This window comes from Chrysemys picta, chromosome 7, assembly GCF_011386835.1.
Source record: "Chrysemys picta bellii isolate R12L10 chromosome 7, ASM1138683v2, whole genome shotgun sequence".
Classification (NCBI taxonomy): Eukaryota; Metazoa; Chordata; order Testudines; family Emydidae; genus Chrysemys; species Chrysemys picta.
Window position 1 is genome coordinate 54,087,872 of NC_088797.1, and position 13,187 is coordinate 54,101,058.

Below are 13,187 nucleotides of genomic sequence, written 5' to 3' on the forward strand. Positions count from 1 at the left end.
CATGACCAACTAGAATTGATGGCAAAACATTGCCATTAGGCAGTAAAACAGCTTTAAGACTCGTCTTTGATGAATCAATGAACAGTCTCCACTCATCTGGATCGTGAACGATGTTGAGGGCTGCCATCACACCATCGATGTTGTTGCAGGCTACAAGATCACCTTCCATGAAGAAGAATGGGACAAGATCCTTTTGACGGTCACGGAACATGGAAACCCTAACATCACCTGCCAGGAGATTCCACTGCTGTATTCTGGAGCCCAACAGCTCTGCCTTACTCTTGGGTAGTTCCAAATCCCTGACAAGGTGTCACGGACTCACAGATCATGCCCACTCTTGGCCCCGTGCGGTCCGTGGGGGGTGCCCCTTTCAGTGAGACAGCCCTTCTCGGGGGTCCACTCTCTCTCGGGGTCAGGCCCCTCCACTTCCTGGAACCGCACCTCTCAGAGCCCTAGCACACCTGTTTCTCGCCATTGGCCCCCTCAGGAAGTCCACTCGCTCTGGACACTCCGGGCCTCCACCTCCAAAGGGGTTGATGCCACCCTGTTCTCTAGACCGGAGTGACTCTCAGCCAGCATAAAACAGGAGGATTTATTGAGAGTTGAACACAGCACAGGAAACTCTCAGGGCCTCAGGCCTGGCCTCCCTCAGCCCAGCACATCCCACTCTCTCTGCATCCAGGTGGGCTCTGCCTGCTCCCCGTCTCCAGCCCAGAGCTCCCCTGCTCCCAGCTGGGCTCTGAGATTACCGGCCCCAGGCCCTGCCTCTGTCCATTGTCTTCTCTCCAGGTAAACAGGGTCGTAAACCGGGGCCTCCTCTCCTCGGTTCTGTCCTCTGGCTGGAACCGGCTGGTTAGGTCACTGGGTCCTCGCTCTGCAGCCCATTGTCCGCCCACTGGCCAGAACTGGCTGCGTCTCCTCAGATGGGCCTCCGGGTCACCAGGTCGCCAGGTCACCGGTCGCTGGGGTATCCATCCTCCCGGCCATCGGCTGGGTCCCCAAGTCCTCTCTCCAGTCCTTTGCAAAACACACTCCCTCTCCCCTCACCTCGTTAAACCAGTAATACCCAGGGAAACTGAGTCCCACCCCCTCTGCATGCAAATCATTGAAACTCCACAGAAAACAAGAAACCCCCCCACTTCGTCACACAAGGTCATTCAGTTCACCTTGTGTTATGAGGTGTGGTTCAGAGGAGGAGGATGAGAGAAAATGTGGGTCCTGTGACATTGATGGTTCAGGACCAGAAGTTTCATCCTCTTCCTCTTCCTCGTCTGACTCAAGTGAGAGTGATTCTGGTGCATCAGGAACCGGCAGTCCTTCTCCGTGGGGTACTGGGCGTATAGCTGATGGAATGTTTGGATAATGCACAGTCCACTTTTTCTTCTTTGACACACCTTTCCCAACTGGAGGCACCATGCAGAAGTAACAATTGCTGGTATGATCTGTTGGCTCTCTCCAAATCATTGGCATTGCAAAAGGCATAGATTTCCTTTTCCTGTTCAACCACTGGCGAAGATTCGTTGCACAAGTGTTGCAGCATATTTGTGGGGCCCACCTCTTGTCCTGATCTCCAATTTTGCATCCAAAATAAAGGTGATAGGCTTTCTTAACCATAGTGGTGATACTGTGCTTTTGTGATGCAAACGTCACTTCACCACAAACATAGCAGAAGTTATCTGCACTGTTCACACAAGTACGAGGCATCTCTCCTCACTTTGGCTAAACAGAAATGTGTCCCTTTGCAAAATCAAACACTGACAAATAAGAGAGCACGACACTGTATGATTTCTAGAGCTGATATAGGGCAATTTGTTCAGCAGAGTGATGTAAGCTTCGTTATGATTGCATCATCCATGACTTCTAGGAATAACATGATGCAATTCATATCATGTATGACACAATACCAGCTTCAGATTGCATCATTCATTGTTTTTCCTAAAAAGCAAGTACTGTCCAAACCCAGTCATAGATTTATTCATAGATGTCAAAGATGTATTTTAGTCATTTCTGATTTAAATTGAGATCCCTTCCCTTTATAACTCACTTATCCTCCGCCAATCCCAAGTCAAGGGTCGTATATACTGACCCAATAGCATATCTTGAAAACTAGAGCCAATCAACAATTTTAAGCATAATTTTCGTTCTCAGTGACCCAGAATTAGTAAAGTTTGACTACATTTATTTCAGAAGCATTTTGGCTGTAGAGCAGTGTAATCAGAAACATTGTCACTGACCAGCCCCCCTACACCTAATCTCAGCTCATATGATTTCCCAACTAAGTTTTATTAAAGATTTCTTCTCTCTCTGCCTTTTTCTCAGTCATAAATTAAAACAGAGTTATGTCAATAAAGTATTGAAGGATATTTAAAGCTGAATCCGATAATCATCTCCATCGGTTTTGATGGTTTTCAAGGCATGGATATTTTATTAGGCTGGAATAGCAAGGAATTCCAAAACACGTTTCCCACAGAATGCTGCAACACAGCACATGGCCACCAAAAGTGGTGTGATAAGATCACCACTGATGGACATAAAATGAATATCCAGCTGGGCCATGTTAAAGATTTAGGTAGAGATTGATGTGGTAGAGTTCAATCTGCAAGGTGGCCACTTCCCTTTGGGATCTGTCATGATAAGCCAGATAAGAGTGGGGATTTCTTTATAAATATTGAAATTCCATCAGAGTCGGGTACCTCCCTCCCTCAGACTCCACTGAAAATCCCAGATGTACAGTATAAGCTTTTCTAGATATTCATAGAAAGCTGACTAAAGATCTCTGCATAAAGAATCCCTTGTTTTTTATGTCATTGGCTACTAGCTCTTCAGCTCCCCTTTGACCCCCCCACCAGCTTGTCTGCCAAAGTTTATAGGCTTCATGTGGGCTAGATGACCACATTTTAATGGATACCTTTTCAATTTCAGTGGTCCCTTATACCTGGCCATTGACCCACCTCAAAGAACATTGAGTTAAAAAGTGGGACTGGTTGTCAGTTACATTGAAGCCCCTTCATACCACTCTGGCAGCGTAAAGGGGCCTGGAAGTGGGTATTAGCTACATTATTGTTTTATTATTTCTCTATATTATTTGTATTAGCACAGTGTCTAGGAGTCCAACTTATGGACCAGGATTCCACTGTGCTAGGTGCTGTACAAACACAGAATGAAATGATGGTCCCTGCACCTGAGAGCGTACAGTCTAAGCCACCAGCTGGGTACAGCCAGCCAGACAGGGCAGCACAAGGAAACAAAGAGACAGCACTGCTCAGCAGGAAAGGTGGTGGTCTCGGTACAACTGTGGCCTAACTGTTGTCCAGCCTTTTGTAGACAGCAGGGCAAAGAAGAGTTGTAAGGAGGGATTTGAAGGAGGAGAATGAGGGAGCTTTGTGGATGTTTATGGGTAGTTCCTTTGAGGCCTGAGGGGCAGCATGGGAGGAAGCATGAAGGTGCTTATTTGCAATGTAAGAAGGGGGGATGGAGGCTGGTCCTATGGGCTGATTGGAGGTCGGAGTCGACCTTTTGGTAGTGAATGGGAGATGATAATTGGGTGGAGATAAGTCAGAAAGGGCCTTGAAAATGAAGACAAGCAGGTTATGTTTGATGTGGTAGAGAAGGGGGAGTCAGTGAAGGGATGCAAAGAGAGGGGTGACGGGCAAAGTGGTGAGGTTAAGAGCATGACTTTGCAGCAGCATTCTTAGTGGACATGAGCAAGTGAGGTGGCATTGTCAAGGCCAAGGAAAAGGATGCTGCGGCAATTGAGATACACTATAATGAGAGCTTGGATAAGCGTTTCAGCTGTGTGGGTGGATGGGAGAGGCTGCGTCTTAGAGATATTGTGGAGAAAGAATCAGCACAATTTATACCTAGCCTGGATGTGAGGATCTAGAGCAAGAAGTGTTAAAAAGACTTTTAATGAAAATAAAAAATGTCATATGAAATTTTTATATAATGAAAAACCACAACATTTTTGTTAGTTTGCTTTCCCTTTCTTCCGCTCCCCTTCTCCTCACACAGCTGAACTTGTATAAATATATTGACACCGCTGTAACTGTGTCTGCTCTGGAGGTTGTACCAGTATAACTGTATCAGTACAAAAAATCCCATCCATAACTGACATTGTTATGCTGGTACAAATGCTGTGTGTCCATCAGGCCTTATCCTGGGTCCATCACCACAGTATCTGAGGCCAGATTCACAAGTCAACTATAGGTGCCTAAGTCCCAGTTTTGGTACCACTGCAGTTCACACACACCCTACCCCCCAACCCTGTAGGCACCTTAATTTTCTTGGTAAAAGGTCCTAAGTGCCTGAGTTCTGCCTCACTCTTGGCAGCTGGATGCCTGTCTCCCACTGAGAGCCCCAGTGCAATCCACAGAGCAGGGGCAGACAGACATCCATATACCTATCATGCTTGCAGGGTCTAATCCAGAAGGTGTGCTCAGAGGCCTCCTGCCCACTCAGGTCCCATTCAGAATCTGTCAGGAGAAGGAGCTTCTGCAGCTGCCTACCTTATAACTGTTAGCCTTGTGGTTAGAACAAGCACTTAACCTGGGTCTCCCACACCTTGGCTCAATTCCCCCCTTCCCGCCTGCCTCAGGGGGAAAAGGATTTGAACAGGTGGTCTCCCACCTCTCACAAGCAGGTGTTCATCACTGAGCTGTGGGCTATTCTAATGCGAGTTCTCTCAGGGTATGTCTACACTACGAAATTAGGTCGAATTAATAGAAGCCGGTTTTATAGAAATTGGTTGTATACAGCCGATTGTGTGTGTCCCCACATAAAATGCTCTAAGTGCTCTAGTCGGTGGACTGCGTCCACAGTACCGAGGCTAGCGTCGACTTCCGGAGCATTGCACTATGGGTAGCTATCCCACAGTTCCCGCAGTCTCCGCCGCCCATTGGAATTCTGGGTTCAGATCCCAATGCCTGAATGATGCAAAACAGTGTCGCGGGAGGTTCTGGGTACATGTCGTCAGGCCCCTCCCCCTCCATCAGAGCAACGGCAGAAAATAGATTCGCACCTTTTTACCTGGGTTACCTGTGCAGACAACATACCACGGCAAGCATGGAGCCCGCTCAGCTCAGCTCAGCTCAGCTCAGCTCACCGTCACCATATGTCCTCTGGGTGCCGGCAGACATGGGACTGCATTGCTACATAGCAGCAGCAGCTAACTGCCTTTTGGCGGTAGACGGTGCAGCATGACTGGTAGCCTTCATCGGCGATCTGGGTGCTGGCAGCTGTGGGGCTGGCAGCCGTAGGGCTGCATTGCACCAGCCCCTTGCCTTTTGCCTTTTGGCAGTAGATGGTGTATTACGACTGGTAACCGTCCTATTACAAGTTGGATCATTGCACATTAGCAGAGTCTTCCCTGAGCAGCAGATCGTGCAATAGGCCTGAAGGCCATCGTCATCATACAGGAAAAATGTGGCTATCAGTCTTAGTACACTAACTGCCAAGCGCCCAGTATTTGCTGCCAAGCACCCAGAAGATGCCGAGGGCTATCAGTCATGCTGCACCGTCGTCTTAAGATGTAAAAAATAGATTTGTTCTGTATTCATTTGCTTCCCCCTCCCTCCGTCAAATCAACGGCCTGCTAAACCCAGGGTTTTCAGTTTAATCTTTGGGGGGACCATTCTGTGTGACAGTTGTTTGTGTTTCTCCCTGATGCACAGCCACCTTTCTTGATTTTAATTCCCTGTACCTGTACGTCATGTCGTCACTCGGCCTGCCCTCCCTCCTTCCCCTGGTCCGTCAGATACTAGTTTCGCACCTTTTTTCAGACCAGGCGCCATAGCTAGCACTGGGATCATGGAGCCCGCTCAGATCACCGCGGCAATTATGAGCACTATGAACACCACGCACATTGTCCTGGAGTATATGCAGAGCCAGGACATGCCAAGGCGAAACCCGGACCAGCCGAGGAGGCGATTGCAGTGCGGCGAAGAGAGTGATGAGGAAATTGACATGGACATAGACCTCTCACAAGGCACAGGCCCCAGCAATGTGGAAATCATGGTGTTACTGGGGCAGGTTATAGCTGTGGAACGCCGATTCTGGGCACGGGAAACAAGCACAGACTGGTGGGACCGCATTGTGCTGCAGGTGTGGGACGATTCCCAGTGGCTGCGAAACTTTCGCATGCGTAAGGGCACTTTCATGGAACTTTGTGACTTGCTTTCCCCTGCCCTGAAGCGCCAGAATACCAGGATGAGAGCAGCCCTCACAGTTGAGAAGCGAGTGGCGATAGCCCTGTGGAAGCTTGCAACGCCAGACAGCTACCGGTCAGTCGGGAATCAATTTGGAGTGGGCAAATCTACTGTGGGGGCTGCTGTGATCCAAGTTGCCAGGGCAATGAAAGACCTGGTGATATCAAGGGTAGTGACTCTGGGCAACGTTCAGGCAATAGTGGATGGTTTTGCTGAAATGGGATTCCCAAACTGTGGTGGGGCCATAGAGGAAACCCATATCCCTATCTTGGCACCGGAGCACCAAGCCACCGAGTACATAAACCGCAAGGGATACTTTTCAATGCTGCTGCAAGCCCTGGTGGATCACAAGGGACGTTTCACCAACATCAACGTGGGATGGCCAGGAAAGGTACATGATGCTCACGTCTTCAGGCACTCTGGTCTGTTTCGAAAGCTGGAGGAAGGGACTTTCTTCCCGGACCAGAAAGTAACCGTTGGGGATGTTGAAATGCCTATCGTGATCCTTGGGGACCCAGCCTACCCCTTAATGCCATGGCTCATGAAGCCGTACACAGGCAGCCTGGACAGGAGTCAGGACCTGTTCAACTATAGGCTGAGCAAGTGCCGAATGGTGGTGGAATGTGCATTTGGACGTTTAAAAGCGCGCTGGCGCAGCTTACTGACTCGCTCAGACCTCAGCGAAAAGAATATCCCCATTGTTATTGCTGCTTGCTGTGCGCTCCACAATATCTGTGAGTGTAAGGGGGAGACATTTATGTCGGGGTGGGAGGTTGAGGCAACTCGCCTGGCCGCTGATTACGCGCAGCCAGACACCAGGGCGGTTAGAGGAGCACAGCAGGGCGCGGTGCGCATCAGAGAAGCTTTGAAAATGAGTTTTGTGACTGGCCAGGCTACGGTGTGAAACTTCTGTTTGTTTCTCCTTGATGAACCCTCCGCGCCCCCCCCCACCCGGTTCACTCTACTTCCCTGTAAACCAACCACCCCACCCTCCCCTCCCCACTTCGAGCACCGCTTGCAGAGGCAATAAAGTCATTGTTATTTCATATTCATGCATTCTTTATTAATTCCTCACACAAGTAGGGGGATAATTGCCAAGGTAGCATGTGATGGGTGGGGGAGGAGGGATGGAAAAGGACACACTGCATTTTAAAACTTTAACTCTTATTGAAGGCCAGCCTTCTGATGCTTGGGTAATCATCTGGGGTGGAGTGACTGGGTGGCCGGAGGCCCCCCCACCGTGTTCTTGGGCGTCTGGGTGAGGAGGCTATGGAACTTGGGGAGAAGGGCTGTTGGTTACACAGGGGCTGTAGTGGCGGTCTCTGCTCCTGCTGCCTTTCCTGCAGCTCAACCATACGCTGGAGCATATCAGTTTGATGCTCCAGCAGACGGAGCATTGACTCTTGCCTTCTGTCTGCAAGCTGACGCCACCTATCATCTTCAGTCCGCCACTTGCTCTTTTCATCCCGCGATTCAGCCCGCCACCTCTCCTCTCGTTCATATTGTGCTTTTCTCATGTCTGACATTGACTGCCTCCACGTATTCTGCTGTGCTCTATCAGCGTGGGAGGACATCTGGAGCTCCGTGAACATATCGTCCCGCGTCCTCCTTTTTCTCTTTCTAATGTTCACTAGCCTCTGTGAAGGAGAAACATTTGCAGCTGGTGGAGGAGAAGGGAGAGGTGGTTAAAAAGACACATTTTAGAGAACAATGTGTACACTCTTTCGTTACAAGGTCGCATTTTTCCTCTTATAGTGAGGGCCTGCCGGTTTGGTATGAGAGATCACTCACGCAGTGCCAGGCAACAGATTTTGGCTTGCAGGCAGCCATGGTAACATGTGGGGAATGGTTTCAAACAGCAGCGCCCTCATTTCCCATCTCAAGGATGAATTGGGTTGGCCATTTAAAATGGGTTTTCAATGTAAAAGGAGGGGCTGCGGTTTCCGGGTTAACATGCAGCACAAACCCAACTAAACCACCCCCCCACACACACACACAATTCTCTGGGATGATCACTTCACCCCTCCCCTCACCGCGTGGCTAACAGCGGGGAACATTTCTGTTCAGAAGAGCAGGAACGGGCACCTCTGAATGTCCCCTTAATAAAATCACCCCATTTCAACCAGGTGACCGTGAATGATATCACTCTCCTGAAGATAACAAAGAGAGATAAGGAATGGATGTTGTTTGCATGCCAGCAAACACCAGGTCCATACGCTGCCATGCTTTGTTATGCAATGATTCCAGACTACGTGCTACTGGCCTGGCGTGGTAAAGTGTCCTACCATGGCGGACGGGATAAGGCAGCCCTCCCCAGAAACCTTTTGCAAAGGCTTTGGGAGTACATGAAGGAGAGCTTTCTGGAGATGTCCCTGGAGGATTTCCGCTCCATCCCCATACACGTTAACAGACTTTTCCAGTAGCTGTACTGGCTGCGATTGCCAGGGCAAATTAATCATTAATCATTAAACACGCTTGCTTTTAAACCATGTGTAATATTTACAAAGGTACACTCACCAGAGGTCCCCTGTGTGCCCTCAGGATCTTGGGTGAGTTCGGGGGTTACTGGTTCCAGGTCCAGGGTGACAAACATATCCTGGTTGTTGGGGAAACCGGTTTCTCCGCTTCCTTGCTGCTGTGAGCTACCTACATTACCTCCATCCTCATCTTCCTCGTTCCCCGAACCCTCTTCCCTGTGTGTTTCTCCATTGACAGAGTCATAGCACACGGTTGGGGTAATGGTGGCTGCACCCCCTAGAATGGCACGCAGCTCCGCGTAGAAGCGGCAAGTTTGCGGCTCTGCCCCAGACCTTCCATTTGCTTCTCTGGCTTTGTGGTAGGCTTGCCGTAGCTCCTTAATTTTCACGCGGCACTTGTCCCTGTTATGGCCTCGGTCCTTCATGGCCTTGGAGACCTTTTCTAATACTTTGCCATTTCTTTTACTGCTACAGAGTTCAGCTAGCACTGATTCATCTCCCCATATGGCGAGCAGATCCCGTACCTCCCATTCGGTCCATGCTGGAGCTCTTTTGCGATCCTGGGACTCCATCATGGTTACCTGTGCTGATGAGCTCTGCGTGGTTACCTGTGCTCTCCACGCTGGGCAAACAGGAAATGAAATTCAAACGTTCGCGGGTCTTTTCCTGTCTACCTGGTCAGTGCATCTGAGTTGAGAGTGCTGTCCAGAGCAGTCACAATGAAGCACTGTGGGATAGCTCCCGGAGGCCAATAACGTCGAATTCCGTCCACACTACCCCAATTCCGACCCGCAAAGGCCGATTTTATCGCTAATCCCCTCGTCGAAGGTGGTGTAAAGAAACCGGTTTAAAGGGCCCTTTAAGTCGAAAGAAAGGGCTTGGTCGTGTGAATGTGTCCAGGCTTAATTCGATTTAACGCTGCTAAAGTCGACCTAAACTCGTAGTGTAGACAAGGCCTCAGTCTCCCCTGTAGAAGCTGTTCCATTGTATAGAAATACTTCCATAGTCATTGGGCCTCAGCATGAGTGTGAGAATAACTATAGCCTGGTGCTTGGGGCACACACCTTACCAAACATGGAAGAGTGGGCAGCACTAATTGTCACACACACACACACACACACACACACACACACACACACACAATGAAGGAGAGAAGTCAGTGTGACAGTGAGATTGGTAAATGCTATTCAAAGTCAGGGTGTGGTTCATGGCATAGCTCACCCATTTTATGCATTAGTTCATGAGAAGTGGAGTTATTTTAGTGCCTTAAAAATTGTTGAAGTGTTTCTTGTTCCTATTCTGATTATTAAATGACCACTCCCAACACTGCTGAAGCCCTCACAGTGATGGGAGATCAAATATTTTCAAAAAATATGAAGTGATTTTTGTGGATTTTTCCCCCACATTAATGCTTTTTTTGTTTTGTTCCATTTTGTTTTCCCTGGAGGGAGCAGACAGGACCACGGTCATTCCCTGCGGACCAAACACCAGTAGGAGCAGATGTTGCATGGTAATATGATGAGAACATAGAAGGAAATAGGACCCATGCACACACTGTAAAAAATTATTATATTACACTAGAAAATACCTTGACTCTGGGTCACCAAATTCTCCTGCAATGGGAAAATGACCTGCTGTAAAATCTGCTACCACGGGGCAAAGGGGCAACAGGAATATTAGTGTTAGAATAAAAACCAAACAACAAATGTTAGAAAACTGGGACATACAGAGTCAAGGTGACATTTCTTATGCAATAAAATGTACAGCTTAACCCCTCTCCCCCATGCCTCCCAATATCCTCAAAGCCCCACTCCCTCACACAGCCCTACACACTTCCCCTCTTCCCCCCAAGGGACTTTACACTCTCCCCTACTCCTCAGAGGCAGGCTTGGCAGAATTCAGTGTGTTTTTTATAATTTTGATCGATAACATTTGATGTTTATTTTTAAGCATTTTCTCTATTTTTATTTGTTCAAATGTTCACAGTTGTGCAAAATTGTGGATTTTAAACATGTTTTTCCAATTTTTATCTAGTGAAATGTTCACAGTTGCAGGAGAGTCTGTAAATAAGGGGTGGTCAGACAATAATTATTTAATGGCAGTAAATGTTGAGATTCGTTAAAGCTTTATAACCATTAAAGCACAAATTGTGTATTTTGTCATGCAATGTTGACAAAGTAAATATCCTTACATCAAACTAGTTCTCAAGCAGCATTTTTCTTACTTTGTCTATCTGTATATATTGATGATTAACAATGTAAATATTTTTTTCATTACTTTGTGTATGTGTGTGCGCTGAAATCAACAATTACTGACATTTACCAATAAAAATTTATCCTTTCAAACTTGGATGGGGAGATTGAGTGCTGGGGGGCAGTCCTTGTGGGGGCGGGGTGCAGTTGCTGGCAGGTGCTATGGGGCAGTCCCTAGGTGGGGGGCTGGGTGCATGGGGGGCAGTTCTTGGGTGCTGGACTGGATGCTGGAGGGGGCAGTCCCTAGGGGGGGTGTTTTGCCCTGGACAGGGCACCCTGTCTCTGAAGGGCAGGCACATGTGGCAGCCCAGTTTTGCGGGGGTCGGGATGCTGGAGGGACAGACCCAGAGGGGTTGGGTGATCGGGGGGGAGAAATTCTCTGGGTGGGGGGACTGGGTTCATGAGGGACAGACCTGGCTGGGGGGGCATCCCACACTGGGCAGGGCTCCCCATCTTTGCAGGCAGGCTCCGCAGCCGTGCTCTCCAGGTGCTCAGCCCAGCTGTGCCGCCAGCAGCAGCACAGAAGTAAGGGTGGAAATACACCACGCCATGCCAGCCTTACAGTAAATTAATTAATTTTAATCGTTAATGTTTTGATTTATTTGCTAATTTAAAATGCTCTTGGTAGACATTTTCCATTGTTGAAATGAAAGGTACTATTGCTGTCATGTAACAAATACTAAACCTTATTGTTTTTGTAGATGTAGAGGTAGTATATATATTGTGTGGATGCGGCCCACCTAACTCACAGAGAGCTATATTTGTGGCCCACAATGGTAAATAGGTTGAGAAGCATTGCAGGACCATTATCATTGTGCTGGGAAAGATCCTAAATTTAAAGTGCTCTCTGTTCTACATTTTGTTTATTTATTTATCTTTGGTAAGACAGTTCTGGGCAGATCCTCAATGTAAATTTTCATAGCTCAAGAATGCTACTGAGGTCTGCCCCATCAAGCTTCCAGTGCCTTTAAGGTCACCTCTTTCCCAACAGAACTACATAAGCTCAGTCAAGCAGAAGGGCTAGAACTGCATATGAAGGAGCTATAACTTCAGAGGAAGGGTTAGGGGGTGAACCTGAGACTGAAGACCAGGGTTGTATTTTCTGTTCTGCCAGACTTGTGTGGCCTCGTGCAAATCACTTAATGTCTCTGTACCTTAGTCCTCATCTGTACAATGGGATGATAGCACTTCTCACACAGCTGGTGTGAGGATAAATACATTGAAGATTTTTGTATCACTCAGATCTTATGATCCTGGAGATAGAGGGAAAATGCACATCCAGAGCTACCTCACCTGCTGCACTCAGTTTGGGTGCAATCAGTTGCTCAAGTTACCCATCAGCAGCACCTCTCAAGCTCTTTCTTCTTCCTTAGCTCAGTATTTCACACTGGACAGCACCCCTGAGAAGGGAAACCAGAAAAAACCCTCCCCCCCCCCCGCCCAACCCAAACAGTGAAGGCAAATGGACTAAATGAAAGAAGGATACATATTTTTCCTTAAGTTAAAAATACCTGGTGGGAAAATTCATTAAAAACCCACAAACCCTCCCTGCTTAATTGGCTTTCTTCAGTTCCAAAGGGAGTCTCCCTCAATGAAACTGGGTGAGAAGGGGAGGGTGATGAGGAAAGGCAGGAAGTTCACACAGAAACAAACTTCCCCCAATCATTTTTTTCTCAAGTTATTTAAACCATGTGATTATTCTATATCCTGACATTATTTGCACCCACAAGGGCATTTGCCTGTGTGCCCTGGTCCATCCTTGGGACAGTCTGGTGGGCAGTGCTGTGAGGGGAATAGGAAGCACAGTACACTGATGTGGGGCCAGGTTGATGTGGGAGGGTCTAGCTTGTCCATTGGAAATGGCCCCAGACAGGCTGGTACAACAGTCCTGGCTGGGATGAAACAGTTGTCTCAGTTGTCTATTCTGAGAAAAGCAAAGGAGACTGATAGACGCTGCATAAAACACTGGGATCAAAGCTTGCAAAAAAGATCCGTATCCCAAACATGCATAGACATGGGAAGACCTGTGTCAACCTATGGAACGCTTTGCCAGAGGATGTTGTGAAGGCCAAGACTATAACAAAAAAAGGGGTTCAAAAAAGAACTAGATAAGTTCATGGAGGATAGATCCATCAATGGCTACTAGCCAGGATGGGCGATGGAATGGATCACTTGATGATTGCCTGTTCTGTTCATTCCCTCTGAAGCACCTAGCATTGGCCACTGTCGGAAGACAGGATACTGGGCTAGATGGA

The 13,187-nt window shown here is 48.1% G+C and overlaps 1 protein-coding gene across 4 annotated transcripts in view; it reads left to right on the forward strand.

Moving 5' to 3' along the window:
• The window catches only part of LOC101946636 (E3 ubiquitin-protein ligase TRIM39-like), a 43,190-nt gene that overhangs the window by 7,026 nt on the left and 22,977 nt on the right, over nt 1–13,187 (forward strand). Inside the window, exon 2 of one of the 4 annotated variants that reach the window (XM_008171422.4) lies at nt 10,135–10,190. The exons of 2 other annotated variants lie outside the window; for them this stretch is intronic. The gene's annotated coding sequence lies outside the window, so the exon portion shown is untranslated. Of the gene's footprint in view, nt 1–10,127; nt 10,191–13,187 lie in introns of all 4 variants that reach the window. One more of the 4 variants, XM_024107995.3, reaches the window with a different exon arrangement.